Genomic DNA, 16,850 nt, shown 5'->3' on the forward strand with positions numbered 1-16,850 from the left:
CGTTGTACTCTATTTAGCGTTATTAGAAGTCTAACTTGATAGTTTAGCTTTCGTAGAACGTTTCGTTAGGTACAGATGCCAATAGACAAAGTTATGTTTGAAATTGTACAAAACCTGAAAAGCTCGTCTATGGACAAAATTGAGCATTCTCAAAGCATCAAAGTGGACCGTTGTACTCTATTTAGTGTTCTTAGAAGTCTAACTTGCTAGTTTAGCTTTCGTACAACGTTTCGTTAGGTAAAGATACCAATAGACCAAATTATGTTTGAAATTTCACAAAACTTGAAAAGCTCGTGTATGGATGGAATTGAGCATTCCCAAAGCGTCAAATTGGACCGTTGCACTCAATTTAGTGTTCTTAGAAGTCTAACTTGCAAGTTTAGCTTTCATACAACGTTTCGTTTGATAAAGATGCCAATACAGCACGTTATGTTTGAAAATGCACAAAACTTGAAAAGCTCGTGTATGGACATAATTGAGCATTCCCAAAGCATCAAAGTGGACCGTTGTACTCTATTTAGTGTTATTAGAAGTCTAACTTGCTAGTTTAGCTTTCGTACAACATTTCGTTAGGTAAAGATGCCAATAGACCAAATTATGTTTGAAATTTCACAAAACTTGAAAAGCTCGTGTATGGATGGAATTGAGCATTCCCAAAGCGTCAAATTGGACCGTTGCACTCAATTTAGTGTTCTTAGAAGTCTAACTTGCAAGTTTAGCTTTCATACAACGTTTCGTTCGCTAAAGATGCCAATAGACCAAGTTATGTTTGAAAATGCACAAAACTTGAAAAGCACATCTATGGACATAATTGAGGATTCCCCAAGCATCAAAGTAGACCGTTGTACTCTATTCAATGTTCTTAGCAATCTAACTTGGTAGTTTAGCTTTCATACAATGTTTTGTTCGGTAAAAATGGCAATAGACCAAGTTATGTTTGAAATTGCAGAAAACTTGGAAAGCTCGTCTATGGACAGAATTGAGCATTCCGAAAGCATCAAAGTGGACCGTTGTACTCTATTGAGTGTTCTTAGAAGTCTAACTAGCTAGTTTAGTTCTCGTACAACATTTCGTTCGATAAAGATGCCAATAGACCAAGTTATGTTTGAAAATGCTCAAAACTTGAAAAGCTCGCCTACGGACATAATTGAGAATTCCCAAAGCATCCCAGGGGACCATTGTACTCTATTTAGTGCTCTTAGAAGTTCAACTTCCTAGTTTAGCTTTCGTACAACGTTTCGTTAGGTAAAGTTACCAATAGACCAAATTATATTTGAAATTTCACAAAACTTGAAAAGCTCGTGTATGGAGGGAATTGAGCAGTCCCAAAGCGTCAAAGTGGACCATTGTACTCGATTTAGTGTTCTTAGAAGTCTAACTTGATAGTTTAGCTTTCGTACAACGTTTCGTTTGATAAAGATGCCAATACAGCACGTTATGTTTGAAAATGCACAAAACTTGAAAAGCTCGTGTATGGACATAATTGAGCATTCCCAAAGCATCAAAGTGGACCGTTGTACTCTATTTAGTGTTATTAGAAGTCTAACTTGCTAGTTTAGCTTTCGTACAACATTTCGTTAGGTAAAGATGCCAACATACCAAGTTATGTTTGAAATTGCTCAAAACCTGAAAAGCTCGTCTATGGACAGAATTGAGCATTCTCAAAGCATCAAAGTGGACTGTTGTACTCTATTGAGTGTTCTCAGAAGTCTAACTTGCTAGTTTAGTTATCGTACAACAATTCATTCGATAAAGAAGCCAATAGACCAAGTTATGTTTGAAAAAGCACAAAACTTGAAAAGCTCACCTACGGATATAATTGAGAATTCCCAAAGCATACAAGGGAACCGTTGTACTCTATTGAGTGTTCTTAGAAGTCTAACTAGCTAGTTTAGTTCTCGTACAACATTTCGTTCGATAAAGATGCCAATAGACCAAGTTATGTTTGAAAATGCTCAAAACTTGAAAAGCTCGCCTGCGGACATAATTGAGAATTCCCAAAGCATCCCAGGGGACCATTGTACTCTATTTAGTGCTCTTAGAAGTTCAACTTCCTAGTTTAGCTTTCGTACAACGTTTCGTTAGGTAAAGTTACCAATAGACCAAATTATATTTGAAATTTCACAAAATTTGAAAAGCTCGTGTATGGAGGGAATTGAGTAGTCCCAAAGCGTCAAAGTGGACCATTGTACTCGATTTAGTGTTCTTAGAAGTCTAACTTGCTAGTTTAGCTTTCGTACAACGTTTCGTTTGATAAAGATGCCAATACAGCACGTTATGTTTGAAAATGCACAAAACTTGAAAAGCTCGTGTATGGACATAATTGAGCATTCCCAAAGCATCAAAGTGGACCGTTGTACTCTATTTAGTGTTATTAGAAGTCTAACTTGCTAGTTTAGCTTTCGTACAACATTTCGTTAGGTAAAGATGCCAACATACCAAGTTATGTTTGAAATTGCTCAAAACCTGAAAAGCTCGTCTATGGACAGAATTGAGCATTCCCAAAGCATCAAAGTGGACTGTTGTACTCTATTGAGTGTTCTCAGAAGTCTAACTCGCTAGTTTAGTTATCGTACAACAATTCATTCGATAAAGAAGCCAATAGACCAAGTTATGTTTGAAAAAGCTCAAAACTTGAAAAGCTCACCTACGGATATAATTGAGAATTCCCAAAGCATACAAGGGAACCGTTGTACTCTATTGAGTGTTCTTAGAAGTCTAACTAGCTAGTTTAGTTCTCGTACAACATTTCGTTCGATAAAGAAGCCAATAGAGCAAGTTATGTTTGAAAATGCTCAAAACTTGAAAAGCTCGCCTGCGGACATAATTGAGAATTCCCAAAGCATCCCAGGGGACCATTGTACTCTATTTAGTGCTCTTAGAAGTTCAACTTCCTAGTTTAGCTTTCGTACAACGTTTCATTAGGTAAAGTTACCAATAGACCAAATTATATTTGAAATTTCACAAAACTTGAAAAGCTCGTGTGTGGAGGGAATTGAGCAGTACCAAAGCGTCAAAGTGGACCATTGTACTCGATTTAGTATTCTTAGAAGTCTAACTTGCTAGTTTAGCTTTCGTACAACGTTTCATTTGATAAAGATGCCAATACACCACGTTATGTTCGAAAATGCACAAAACTTGAAAAGCTCGTGTATGGATGGAATTGAGCATTCCCAAAGCGTCAAAGTGGACCGTTGCACTCAATTTAGTGTTCTTAGAAGTCTAACTTGCTAGTTTAGCTTTCGTACAACGTTTCGTTCGCTAAAAATGCCAATAGACCAAGTTATGTTTGAAAATGCACAAAACTTGAAAAGCTCATCTATGGACAGAATTGAGGATTCCCAAAGCATCAAAGTGGACCGTTGTACTCTATTGAGTGTTCTTAGAAGTCTAACTTGCTAGTTTAGTTCTCGTACAACATTTCTTTCGATTAAGATGTCAATAGACCAAGTTATGTTTGAAAATGCTCAAAACTTGAAAAGCTCGCCTACGGACATGATTGAGAATTCCCAAAGCATCCCCGGGGACCATTGTACTCTATTTAGTGCTCTTAGAAGTTAAACTTCCTAGTTTAGCTTTCGTACAACGTTTCGTTAGGTAAAGTTACCAATAGACCAAATTATATTTGAAATTTCACAAAACTTGAAAAGCTCGTGTATGGAGTGAATTGAGCAGTCCCAAAGCGTCAAAGTGGACCATTTTACTCGATTTAGTGTTCTTAGAAGTCTAACTTGCTAGTTTAACTTTCCTACAACGTTTCGTTTGATAAAGATGCCAATACACCACGTTATGTTTGAAAATGCACAAAACTTGAAAAGCTCGTGTATGGACATAATTGAGCATTCCCAAAGCATCAAAGTGGACCGTTGTACTCTATTTAGTGTTATTAGAAGTCTAACTTGCTAGTTTAGCTTTCGTACAACATTTCGTTAGGTAAAGATGCCAACATACCAAGTTATGTTTGAAATTGCTCAAAACCTGAAAAGCTCTTCTATGGACAGAATTGAGCATTCCCAAAGCATCAAAGTGGACCGTTGTACTCTATTTAGTGTTATTAGAAGTCTAACTTGATAGTTTAGCTTTCGTACAACGTTTCGTTAGGTACAAATGCCAATAGACAAAGTTATGTTTGAAATTGTACAAAACCTGGAAAGCTCGTCTATGGACAAAATTGAGCATTCTCAAAGCATCAAAGTGGACCGTTGTACTCTATTTAGTGTTATTGGAAGTCTAACTTGATAGTTTAGCTTTCGTAGAACGTTTCGTTAGGTACAGATGCCAATAGACAAAGTTATGTTTGAAATTGTACAAAACCTGAAAAGCTCGTCTATGGACAAAATTGAGCATTCTCAAAGCATCAAAGTGGACCGTTGTACTCTATTTAGTGTTCTTAGAAGTCTAACTTGCTAGTTTAGCTTTCGTACAACGTTTCGTTAGGTAAAGATACCAATAGACCAAATTATGTTTGAAATTTCACAAAACTTGAAAAGCTCGTGTATGGATGGAATTGAGCATTCCCAAAGCGTCAAAGTGGACCGTTGCACTCAATTTAGTGTTCTTAGAAGTCTAACTTGCAAGTTTAGCTTTCATACAACGTCTCGTTCGCTAAAGATGCCAATAGACCAAGTTATGTTTGAAAATGCACAAAACTTGAAAAGCTCATCTATGGACAGAATTGAGGATTCCCCAAGCATCAAAGTAGACCGTTGTACTCTATTCAATGTTCTTAGCAATGTAACTTGGTAGTTTAGCTTTCATACAATGTTTTGTTCGGTAAAAATGGCAATAGACCAAGTTATGTTTGAAATTGCAGAAAACCTGGAAAGCTCGTCTATGGACAGAATTGAGCATTCCCAAAGCATCAAAGTGGACCGTTGTACTCTATTGAGTGTTCTTAGAAGTCTAACTAGCTAGTTTAGTTCTCGTACAACATTTCGTTCGATAAAGATGCCAATAGACCAAGTTATGTTTGAAAATGCTCAAAACTTGAAAAGCTCGCCTACGGACATAATTGAGAATTCCCAAAGCATCCCCGGGGACCATTGTACTCTATTTAGTGCTCTTAGAAGTTAAACTTCCTAGTTTAGCTTTCGTACAACGTTTCGTTAGGTAAAGTTACCAATAGACCAAATTATATTTGAAATTTCACAAAACTTGAAAAGCTCGTGTATGGAGGGAATTGAGCAGTCCCAAAGCGTCAAAGTGGACCATTTTACTCGATTTAGTGTTCTTAGAAGTCTAACTTGCTAGTTTAACTTTCCTACAACGTTTCGTTTGATAAAGATGCCAATACACCACGTTATGTTTGAAAATGCACAAAACTTGAAAAGCTCGTGTATGGACATAATTGAGCATTCCCAAAGCATCAAAGTGGACCGTTGTACTCTATTTAGTGTTATTAGAAGTCTAACTTGCTAGTTTAGCTTTCGTACAACATTTCGTTAGGTAAAGATGCCAACATACCAAGTTATGTTTGAAATTGCTCAAAACCTGAAAAGCTCTTCTATGGACAGAATTGAGCATTCCCAAAGCATCAAAGTGGACCGTTGTACTCTATTTAGTGTTATTAGAAGTCTAACTTGATAGTTTAGCTTTCGTACAACGTTTCGTTAGGTACAAATGCCAATAGACAAAGTTATGTTTGAAATTGTACAAAACCTGAAAAGCTCGTCTATGGACAAAATTGAGCATTCTCAAAGCATCAAAGTGGACCGTTGTACTCTATTTAGTGTTATTGGAAGTCTAACTTGATAGTTTAGCTTTCGTAGAACGTTTCGTTAGGTACAGATGCCAATAGACAAAGTTATGTTTGAAATTGTACAAAACCTGAAAAGCTCGTCTATGGAAAAAATTGAGCATTCTCAAAGCATCAAAGTGGACCGTTGTACTCTATTTAGTGTTCTTAGAAGTCTAACTTGCTAGTTTAGCTTTCGTACAACGTTTCGTTAGGTAAAGATACCAATAGACCAAATTATGTTTGAAATTTCACAAAACTTGAAAAGCTGGTGTATGGATGGAATTGAGCATTCCCAAAGCGTCAAAGTGGACCGTTGCACTCAATTTAGTGTTCTTAGAAGTCTAACTTGCAAGTTTAGCTTTCATACAACGTCTCGTTCGCTAAAGATGCCAATAGACCAAGTTATGTTTGAAAATGCACAAAACTTGAAAAGCTCATCTATGGACAGAATTGAGGATTCTCCAAGCATCAAAGTAGACCGTTGTACTCTATTCAATGTTCTTAGCAATCTAACTTGGTAGTTTAGCTTTCATACAATGTTTTGTTCGGTAAAAATGGCAATAGACCAAGTTATGTTTGAAATTGCAAAAAACTTGGAAAGCTCGTCTATGGACAGAATTGAGCATTCCCAAAGCATCAAAGTGGACCGTTGTACTCTATTGAGTGTTCTTAGAAGTCTAACTAGCTAGTTTAGTTCTCGTACAACATTTCGTTCGATAAAGATGCCAATAGACCAAGTTATGTTTGAAAATGCTCAAAACTTGAAAAGCTCGCCTACGGACATAATTGAGAATTCCCAAAGCATCCCCGGGGACCATTGTACTCTATTTAGTGCTCTTAGAAGTTAAACTTCCTAGTTTAGCTTTCGTACAACGTTTCGTTAGGTAAAGTTACCAATAGACCAAATTATATTTGAAATTTCACAAAACTTGAAAAGCTCGTGTATGGAGGGAATTGAGCAGTCCCAAAGCGTCAAAGTGGACCATTTTACTCGATTTAGTGTTCTTAGAAGTCTAACTTGCTAGTTTAACTTTCCTACAACGTTTCGTTTGATAAAGATGCCAATACACCACGTTATGTTTGAAAATGCACAAAACTTGAAAAGCTCGTGTATGGACATAATTGAGCATTCCCAAAGCATCAAAGTGGACCGTTGTACTCTATTTAGTGTTATTAGAAGTCTAACTTGCTAGTTTAGCTTTCGTACAACATTTCGTTAGGTAAAGATGCCAACATACCAAGTTATGTTTGAAATTGCTCAAAACCTGAAAAGCTCTTCTATGGACAGAATTGAGCATTCCCAAAGCATCAAAGTGGACCGTTGTACTCTATTTAGTGTTATTAGAAGTCTAACTTGATAGTTTAGCTTTCGTACAACGTTTCGTTAGGTACAAATGCCAATAGACAAAGTTATGTTTGAAATTGTACAAAACCTGGAAAGCTCGTCTATGGACAAAATTGAGCATTCTCAAAGCATCAAAGTGGACCGTTGTACTCTATTTAGTGTTATTGGAAGTCTAACTTGATAGTTTAGCTTTCGTAGAACGTTTCGTTAGGTACAGATGCCAATAGACAAAGTTATGTTTGAAATTGTACAAAACCTGAAAAGCTCGTCTATGGACAAAATTGAGCATTCTCAAAGCATCAAAGTGGACCGTTGTACTCTATTTAGTGTTCTTAGAAGTCTAACTTGCTAGTTTAGCTTTCGTACAACGTTTCGTTAGGTAAAGATACCAATAGACCAAATTATGTTTGAAATTTCACAAAACTTGAAAAGCTCGTGTATGGATGGAATTGAGCATTCCCAAAGCGTCAAAGTGGACCGTTGCACTCAATTTAGTGTTCTTAGAAGTCTAACTTGCAAGTTTAGCTTTCATACAACGTCTCGTTCGCTAAAGATGCCAATAGACCAAGTTATGTTTGAAAATGCACAAAACTTGAAAAGCTCATCTATGGACAGAATTGAGGATTCCCCAAGCATCAAAGTAGACCGTTGTACTCTATTCAATGTTCTTAGCAATGTAACTTGGTAGTTTAGCTTTCATACAATGTTTTGTTCGGTAAAAATGGCAATAGACCAAGTTATGTTTGAAATTGCAGAAAACTTGGAAAGCTCGTCTATGGACAGAATTGAGCATTCCGAAAGCATCAAAGTGGACCGTTGTACTCTATTGAGTGTTCTTAGAAGTCTAACTAGCTAGTTTAGTTCTCGTACAACATTTCGTTCGATAAAGATGCCAATAGACCAAGTTATGTTTGAAAATGCTCAAAACTTGAAAAGCTCGCCTACGGACATAATTGAGAATTCCCAAAGCATCCCCGGGGACCATTGTACTCTATTTAGTGCTCTTAGAAGTTAAACTTCCTAGTTTAGCTTTCGTACAACGTTTCGTTAGGTAAAGTTACCAATAGACCAAATTATATTTGAAATTTCACAAAACTTGAAAAGCTCGTGTATGGAGGGAATTGAGCAGTCCCAAAGCGTCAAAGTGGACCATTTTACTCGATTTAGTGTTCTTAGAAGTCTAACTTGCTAGTTTAACTTTCCTACAACGTTTCGTTTGATAAAGATGCCAATACACCACGTTATGTTTGAAAATGCACAAAACTTGAAAAGCTCGTGTATGGACATAATTGAGCATTCCCAAAGCATCAAAGTGGACCGTTGTACTCTATTTAGTGTTATTAGAAGTCTAACTTGCTAGTTTAGCTTTCGTACAACATTTCGTTAGGTAAAGATGCCAACATACCAAGTTATGTTTGAAATTGCTCAAAACCTGAAAAGCTCTTCTATGGACAGAATTGAGCATTCCCAAAGCATCAAAGTGGACCGTTGTACTCTATTTAGTGTTATTAGAAGTCTAACTTGATAGTTTAGCTTTCGTACAACGTTTCGTTAGGTACAAATGCCAATAGACAAAGTTATGTTTGAAATTGTACAAAACCTGAAAAGCTCGTCTATGGACAAAATTGAGCATTCTCAAAGCATCAAAGTGGACCGTTGTACTCTATTTAGTGTTCTTAGAAGTCTAACTTGCTAGTTTAGCTTTCGTACAACGTTTCGTTAGGTAAAGATACCAATAGACCAAATTATGTTTGAAATTTCACAAAACTTGAAAAGCTCGTGTATGGATGGAATTGAGCATTCCCAAAGCGTCAAAGTGGACCGTTGCACTCAATTTAGTGTTCTTAGAAGTCTAACTTGCAAGTTTAGCTTTCATACAACGTCTCGTTCGCTAAAGATGCCAATAGACCAAGTTATGTTTGAAAATGCACAAAACTTGAAAAGCTCATCTATGGACAGAATTGAGGATTCTCCAAGCATCAAAGTAGACCGTTGTACTCTATTCAATGTTCTTAGCAATCTAACTTGGTAGTTTAGCTTTCATACAATGTTTTGTTCGGTAAAAATGGCAATAGACCAAGTTATGTTTGAAATTGCAAAAAACTTGGAAAGCTCGTCTATGGACAGAATTGAGCATTCCCAAAGCATCAAAGTGGACCGTTGTACTCTATTGAGTGTTCTTAGAAGTCTAACTAGCTAGTTTAGTTCTCGTACAACATTTCGTTCGATAAAGATGCCAATAGACCAAGTTATGTTTGAAAATGCTCAAAACTTGAAAAGCTCGCCTACGGACATAATTGAGAATTCCCAAAGCATCCCCGGGGACCATTGTACTCTATTTAGTGCTCTTAGAAGTTAAACTTCCTAGTTTAGCTTTCGTACAACGTTTCGTTAGGTAAAGTTACCAATAGACCAAATTATATTTGAAATTTCACAAAACTTGAAAAGCTCGTGTATGGAGGGAATTGAGCAGTCCCAAAGCGTCAAAGTGGACCATTTTACTCGATTTAGTGTTCTTAGAAGTCTAACTTGCTAGTTTAACTTTCCTACAACGTTTCGTTTGATAAAGATGCCAATACACCACGTTATGTTTGAAAATGCACAAAACTTGAAAAGCTCGTGTATGGACATAATTGAGCATTCCCAAAGCATCAAAGTGGACCGTTGTACTCTATTTAGTGTTATTAGAAGTCTAACTTGCTAGTTTAGCTTTCGTACAACATTTCGTTAGGTAAAGATGCCAACATACCAAGTTATGTTTGAAATTGCTCAAAACCTGAAAAGCTCTTCTATGGACAGAATTGAGCATTCCCAAAGCATCAAAGTGGACCGTTGTACTCTATTTAGTGTTATTAGAAGTCTAACTTGATAGTTTAGCTTTCGTACAACGTTTCGTTAGGTACAAATGCCAATAGACAAAGTTATGTTTGAAATTGTACAAAACCTGAAAAGCTCGTCTATGGACAAAATTGAGCATTCTCAAAGCATCAAAGTGGACCGTTGTACTCTATTTAGTGTTATTGGAAGTCTAACTTGATAGTTTAGCTTTCGTAGAACGTTTCGTTAGGTACAGATGCCAATAGACAAAGTTATGTTTGAAATTGTACAAAACCTGAAAAGCTCGTCTATGGACAAAATTGAGCATTCTCAAAGCATCAAAGTGGACCGTTGTACTCTATTTAGTGTTCTTAGAAGTCTAACTTGCTAGTTTAGCTTTCGTACAACGTTTCGTTAGGTAAAGATACCAATAGACCAAATTATGTTTGAAATTTCACAAAACTTGAAAAGCTCGTGTATGGATGGAATTGAGCATTCCCAAAGCGTCAAAGTGGACCGTTGCACTCAATTTAGTGTTCTTAGAAGTCTAACTTGCAAGTTTAGCTTTCATACAACGTCTCGTTCGCTAAAGATGCCAATAGACCAAGTTATGTTTGAAAATGCACAAAACTTGAAAAGCTCATCTATGGACAGAATTGAGGATTCTCCAAGCATCAAAGTAGACCGTTGTACTCTATTCAATGTTCTTAGCAATCTAACTTGGTAGTTTAGCTTTCATACAATGTTTTGTTCGGTAAAAATGGCAATAGACCAAGTTATGTTTGAAATTGCAAAAAACTTGGAAAGCTCGTCTATGGACAGAATTGAGCATTCCCAAAGCATCAAAGTGGACCGTTGTACTCTAATGAGTGTTCTTAGAAGTCTAACTAGCTAGTTTATTTCTCGTACAACATTTCGTTCGATAAAGATGCCAATAGACCAAATTATATTTGAAATTTCACAAAACTTGAAAAGCTCGTGTATGGAGGGAATTGAGCAGTCCCAAAGCGTCAAAGTGGACCATTGTACTCGATTTAGTGTTCTTAGAAGTCTAACTTGCTAGTTTAGCTTTCGTACAACGTTTCGTTTGATAAAGATGCCAATACACCACGTTATGTTTGAAAATGCACAAAACTTGAAAAGCTCGTGTATGGATGGAATTGAGCATTCCCAAAGCGTCAAAGTGGACCGTTGCACTCAATTTAGTGTTCTTAGAAGTCTAACTTGCTAGTTTAGCTTTCGTACAACGTTTCGTTCGCTAAAAATGCCAATAGACCAAGTTATGTTTGAAAATGCACAAAACTTGAAAAGCTCATCTATGGACAGAATTGTGGATTCCCAAAGCATCAAAGTGGACCGTCGTACTCTATTCAATGTTCTTAGCAATCTAACTTGGTAGTTTAGCTTTCATACAATGTTTCGTTCGGTAAAGATGGCAATAGACCAAGTTATGTTTGAAATTGCAGAAAACTTGGAAAGCTCGTCTATGGACAGAATTGAGCATTCCCAAAGCATCAAAGTGGACCGTTGTACTCTATTGAGTGTTCTTAGAAGTCTAACTTGCTAGTTTAGTTCTCGTACAACATTTCGTTCGATAAAGATGCCAATAGACCAAGTTATGTTTGAAAATGCTCAAAACTTGAAAAGCTCGCCTACGGACATAATTGAGAATTCCCAAAGCATCCCCGGGGACCATTGTACTCTATTTAGTGCTCTTAGAAGTTAAACTTCCTAGTTTAGCTTTCGTACAACGTTTCATTAGGTAAAGTTACCAATAGACCAAATTATATTTGAAATTTCACAAAACTTGAAAAGCTCGTGTATGGAGGGAATTGAGCAGTCCCAAAGCGTCAAAGTGGACCATTGTACTCGATTTCGTGTTCTTAGAAGTCTAACTTGCTAGTTTAACTTTCCTACAACGTTTCGTTTGATAAAGATGCCAATACACCACGTTATGTTTGAAAATGCACAAAACTTGAAAAGCTCGTGTATGGACATAATTGAGCATTCCCAAAGCATCAAAGTGGACCATTGTACTCTATTTAGTGTTATTAGAAGTCTAACTTGCTAGTTTAGCTTTCGTACAACATTTCGTTAGGTAAAGATGCCAACATACCAAGTTATGTTTGAAATTGCTCAAAACCTGAAAAGCTCGTCTATGGACAGAATTGAGCATTCCCAAAGCATCAAAGTGGACTGTTGTACTCTATTGAGTGTTCTCAGAAGTCTAACTTGCTAGTTTAGTTATCGTACCACAATTCATTCGATAAAGAAGCCAATAGACCGAGTTATGTTTGAAAAAGCTCAAAACCTGAAAAGCTCACCTACGGATATAATTGAGAATTCCCAAAGCATCCAAGGGAACCGTTGTACTCTATTGAGTGTTCTTAGAAGTCTAACTAGCTAGTTTAGTTCTCGTACAACATTTCGTTCGATAAAGATGCCAATAGACCAAGTTATGTTTGAAAATGCTCAAAACTTGAAAAGCTCGCCTACGGACATAATTGAGAATTCCCAAAGCATCCCAGGGGACCATTGTACTCTATTTAGTGCTCTTAGAAGTTCAACTTCCTAGTTTAGCTTTCGTACAACGTTTCGTTAGGTAAAGTTACCAATAGACCAAATTATATTTGAAATTTCACAAAACTTGAAAAGCTCGTGTATGGAGGGAATTGAGCAGTACCACAGCGTCAAAGTGGACCATTGTACTCGATTTAGTATTCTTAGAAGTCTAACTTGCTAATTTAGCTTTCGTACAACGTTTCGTTTGATAAAGATGCCAATACACCACGTTATGTTTGAAAAGGCACAAAACTTGAAAAGCTCGTGTATGGATGGAATTGAGCATTCCCAAAGCGTCAAAGTGGACCGTTGCACTCAATTTAGTGTTCTTAGAAGTCTAAGTTGCTAGTTTAGCTTTCGTACAACGTTTCGTTCGCTAAAAATGCCAATAGACCAAGTTATGTTTGAAAATGCACAAAACTTGAAAAGCTCATCTATGGACAGAATTGAGGATTCCCAAAGCATCAATGTGGACCGTTGTACTCTATTCAATGTTCTTAGCAATCTAACTTGGTAGTTTAGCTTTCATACAATGTTTTGTTCGGTAAAGATGGCAATAGACCAAGTTATGTTTGAAATTGCAGAAAACTTGGAAAGTTCGTCTATGGATAGAATTGAGCATTCCCAAAGCATCAAGGTGGACCGTTGTACTCTATTGAGTGTTCTTAGAAGTCTAACTTGCTAGTTTAGTTCTCGTACAACATTTCGTTCGATAAAGATGCCAATAGACCAAGTTATGTTTGAAAATGCTCAAAACTTGAAAAGCTCGCCTACGGACATAATTGAGAATTCCCAAAGCATCCCCGGGGACCATTGTACTCTATTTAGTGCTCTTAGAAGTTAAACTTCCTAGTTTAGCTTTCGTACAACGTTTCATTAGGTAAAGTTACCAATAGACCAAATTATATTTGAAATTTCACAAAACTTGAAAAGCTCGTGTATGGAGGGAATTGAGCAGTCCCAAAGCGTCAAAGTGGACCATTGTACTCGATTTAGTGTTCGTTGAAGTATAACTTGCTAGTTTAACTTTCGTACAACGTTTCGTTTGATAAAGATGTCAATACACCACGTTATGTTTGAAAATGCACAAAACTTGAAAAGCTCGTGTATGGACATAATTGAGCATTCCCAAAGCATCAAAGTGGACCATTGTACTCTATTTAGTGTTATTAGAAGTCTAACTTGCTAGTTTAGCTTTCGTACAACATTTCGTTAGGTAAAGATGCCAACATACCAAGTTATCTTTGAAATTGCTCAAAACCTGAAAAGCTCGTCTATGGACAGAATTGAGCATTCCCAAAGCATCAAAGTGGACTGTTGTACTCTATTGAGTGTTCTCAGAAGTCTAACTTGCTAGTTTAGTTCTCGTACAACATTTCATTCGATAAAGATGCCAATAGACCAAGTTATGTTTGAAAATGCTCAAAACTTGAAAAGCTCGCCTACGGACATAATTGAGAATTCCCAAAGCATCCCCGGGGACCATTGTACTCTATTTAGTGCTCTTAGAAGTTAAACTTCCTAGTTTATTTTTCGTACAACGTTTCGTTAGGTAAAGTTACCAATAGACCAAATTATATTTGAAATTTAACAAAACTTGAAAAGCTCGTGTATGGAGGGAATTGAGCAGTCCCAAAGCGTTAAAGTGGACCATTGTACTCGATTTAGTGTTCTTAGAAGTCTAACTTGCTAGTTTAACTTTCCTACAACGTTTCGTTTGATAAAGATGCCAATACACCACGTTATGTTTGAAAATGCACAAAACTTGAAAAGCTCGTGTATGGACATAATTGAGCATTCCCAAAGCATCAAAGTGGACCGTTGTACTCTATTTAGTGTTATTAGAAGTCTAACTTGCTAGTTTAGCTTTCGTACAACATTTCGTTAGGTAAAGATGCCAACATACCAAGTTATGTTTGAAATTGCTCAAAACCTGAAAAGCTCTTCTATGGACAGAATTGAGCATTCCCAAAGCATCAAAGTGGACTGTTGTACTCAATTGAGTGTTCTCAGAAGTCTAACTTGCTAGTTTAGTTATCGTACAACAATTCATTCGATAAAGAAGCCAATAGACCAAGTTATGTTTGAAAAAGCTCAAAACTTGAAAAGCTCACCTACGGATATAATTGAGAATTCCCAAAGCATCCAAGGGAACCGTTGTACTCTATTTAGTGTTCTTAGAAGTCAAACTTACTAGTTTAGCTTTCGTACAACGTTTCGTTAGGTAAAGTTACCAATAGACCAAGTCATGTTTGAAATTGCACAAAACTTGAAAAGATCATGTATGGATGGAATTGAGCATTCCCGGAGAATCAAAGTGGACCGTTGTACTCCATTTAGTATTCTTAGCAATTTAACTTGCTAGTTTAGCTTTCGTAGAACGTTTCGTGAGGTTTTAAATGCCAATAGACCAAGTTATGTTTGGAATTGCACAAAACTTGAAAAGTTTGTCTATGGGCAGAATTGAGCATTCCCAAAGCATCGAAGGGGACCGTTGTACTCTATTTAGTGTTCTTAGAAGTCTAACTTGATAGTTTAGCTTTCGTACAACGTTTCGTTTGGTAAAGATGCCAATACACCACGTTATGTTTGAAAATGCACAAAACTTGAAAAGCTCGTGTATGGACATAATTGAGCATTCCCAAAGCATCAAAGTGGACCGTTGTACTCTATTTAGTGTTATTAGAAGTCTAACTTGCTAGTTTAGCTTTCGTACAACATTTCGTTAGGTAAAGATGCCAACATACCAAGTTATGTTTGAAATTGCTCAAAACCTGAAAAGCTCTTCTATGGACAGAATTGAGCATTCCCAAAGCATCAAAGTGGACTGTTGTACTCAATTGAGTGTTCTCAGAAGTCTAACTTGCTAGTTTAGTTATCGTACAACAATTCATTCGATAAAGAAGCCAATAGACCAAGTTATGTTTGAAAAAGCTCAAAACTTGAAAAGCTCACCTACGGATATAATTGAGAATTCCCAAAGCATCCAAGGGAACCGTTGTACTCTATTTAGTGTTCTTAGAAGTCAAACTTACTAGTTTAGCTTTCGTACAACGTTTCGTTAGGTAAAGTTACCAATAGACCAAGTCATGTTTGAAATTGCACAAAACTTGAAAAGATCATGTATGGATGGAATTGAGCATTCCCGGAGAATCAAAGTGGACCGTTGTACTCCATTTAGTATTCTTAGCAATTTAACTTGCTAGTTTAGCTTTCGTAGAACGTTTCGTGAGGTTTTAAATGCCAATAGACCAAGTTATGTTTGGAATTGCACAAAACTTGAAAAGTTTGTCTATGGGCAGAATTGAGCATTCCCAAAGCATCGAAGGGGACCGTTGTACTCTATTTAGTGTTCTTAGAAGTCTAACTTGATAGTTTAGCTTTCGTACAACGTTTCGTTTGGTAAAGATGCCAATAGACCAAGTTATGTTTGAAATTGCACAAAAACTTAGAAAGTTCAACTATGGAGATAGTTGAGCAATTTCAAATCAAGAAAGTGGACTGTTGTACTCCCTTTAGTGCTATTAGAAGTCTAACTTGCTAGTTTAGCTTTCGTACAATGCTTTGTTCGGTAAAGATTCCAATATATCAAGTTATGTTTGAAAGTGCACAAATGTGAAAAGCTCATCTATGGACAGAATACACCATTCCCAAAGCATAAAAGTGGACTGTTGTTCCCTATTTAGTGTTCTTAGAAGTCTAACTTGCTAGTTTAACTTTCATACAAGGTTTCGTTTGGTAGCGATACCAATAGACCAAGTTATGTTTGATATTGCACAAAATTTGTAAAGTTTGTCTATGGACAGAATTGAGCATTCCTAAAGCATCGAAGGGGACCGTTGTACTCTATTTAGTGTTCTTAGAAGTCTAACTTGCTAGTTTAGCTTTCATACAACATTTCGTTAGGTGAAAATGCCAATAGACCAAGTTATGTTTGAAATTGCACAAAACTTGAAACGCTCGTGTATGGATGGAATTGAGCATTCCCAGAGCATCAAAGTGGACCGTTGTACTCTATTTAGTTTTCTTAGCAGTCTAACTTGCTAGTTTAGCTTTCATAAAACGTTTTGTTCGATAAAGATGCCAATAGACCAAGTTATGTTTGAAATTGCATAAAACTTGAAAAGCTTGTCTATGGACAGAATTGAGCATTCCTAAAGCATCAAAGTGGACTGTTGTTCTCGATTTAGTGTTCTTAGGAGTCTAACTTGCTAGTTTAGCTTTCGTACAACTTTTCGTTCGATAAAGATGCCAATACACCATGTTATGTTTGAAAATGCACAAAACTTGAAAAGCTTGTGTATGGATAGAATTGAGCATTTCCAAAGCATCAAAGTGGACCGTTGTACTCTATTTAGTGTTATTAGAAGTCTAACTTGCTAGTTTAGC

The sequence above is a fragment of the Tripterygium wilfordii genome, chromosome 7, assembly GCF_013401445.1.
Source record: "Tripterygium wilfordii isolate XIE 37 chromosome 7, ASM1340144v1, whole genome shotgun sequence".
Lineage (NCBI taxonomy): Eukaryota > Viridiplantae > Streptophyta > Magnoliopsida > Celastrales > Celastraceae > Tripterygium > Tripterygium wilfordii.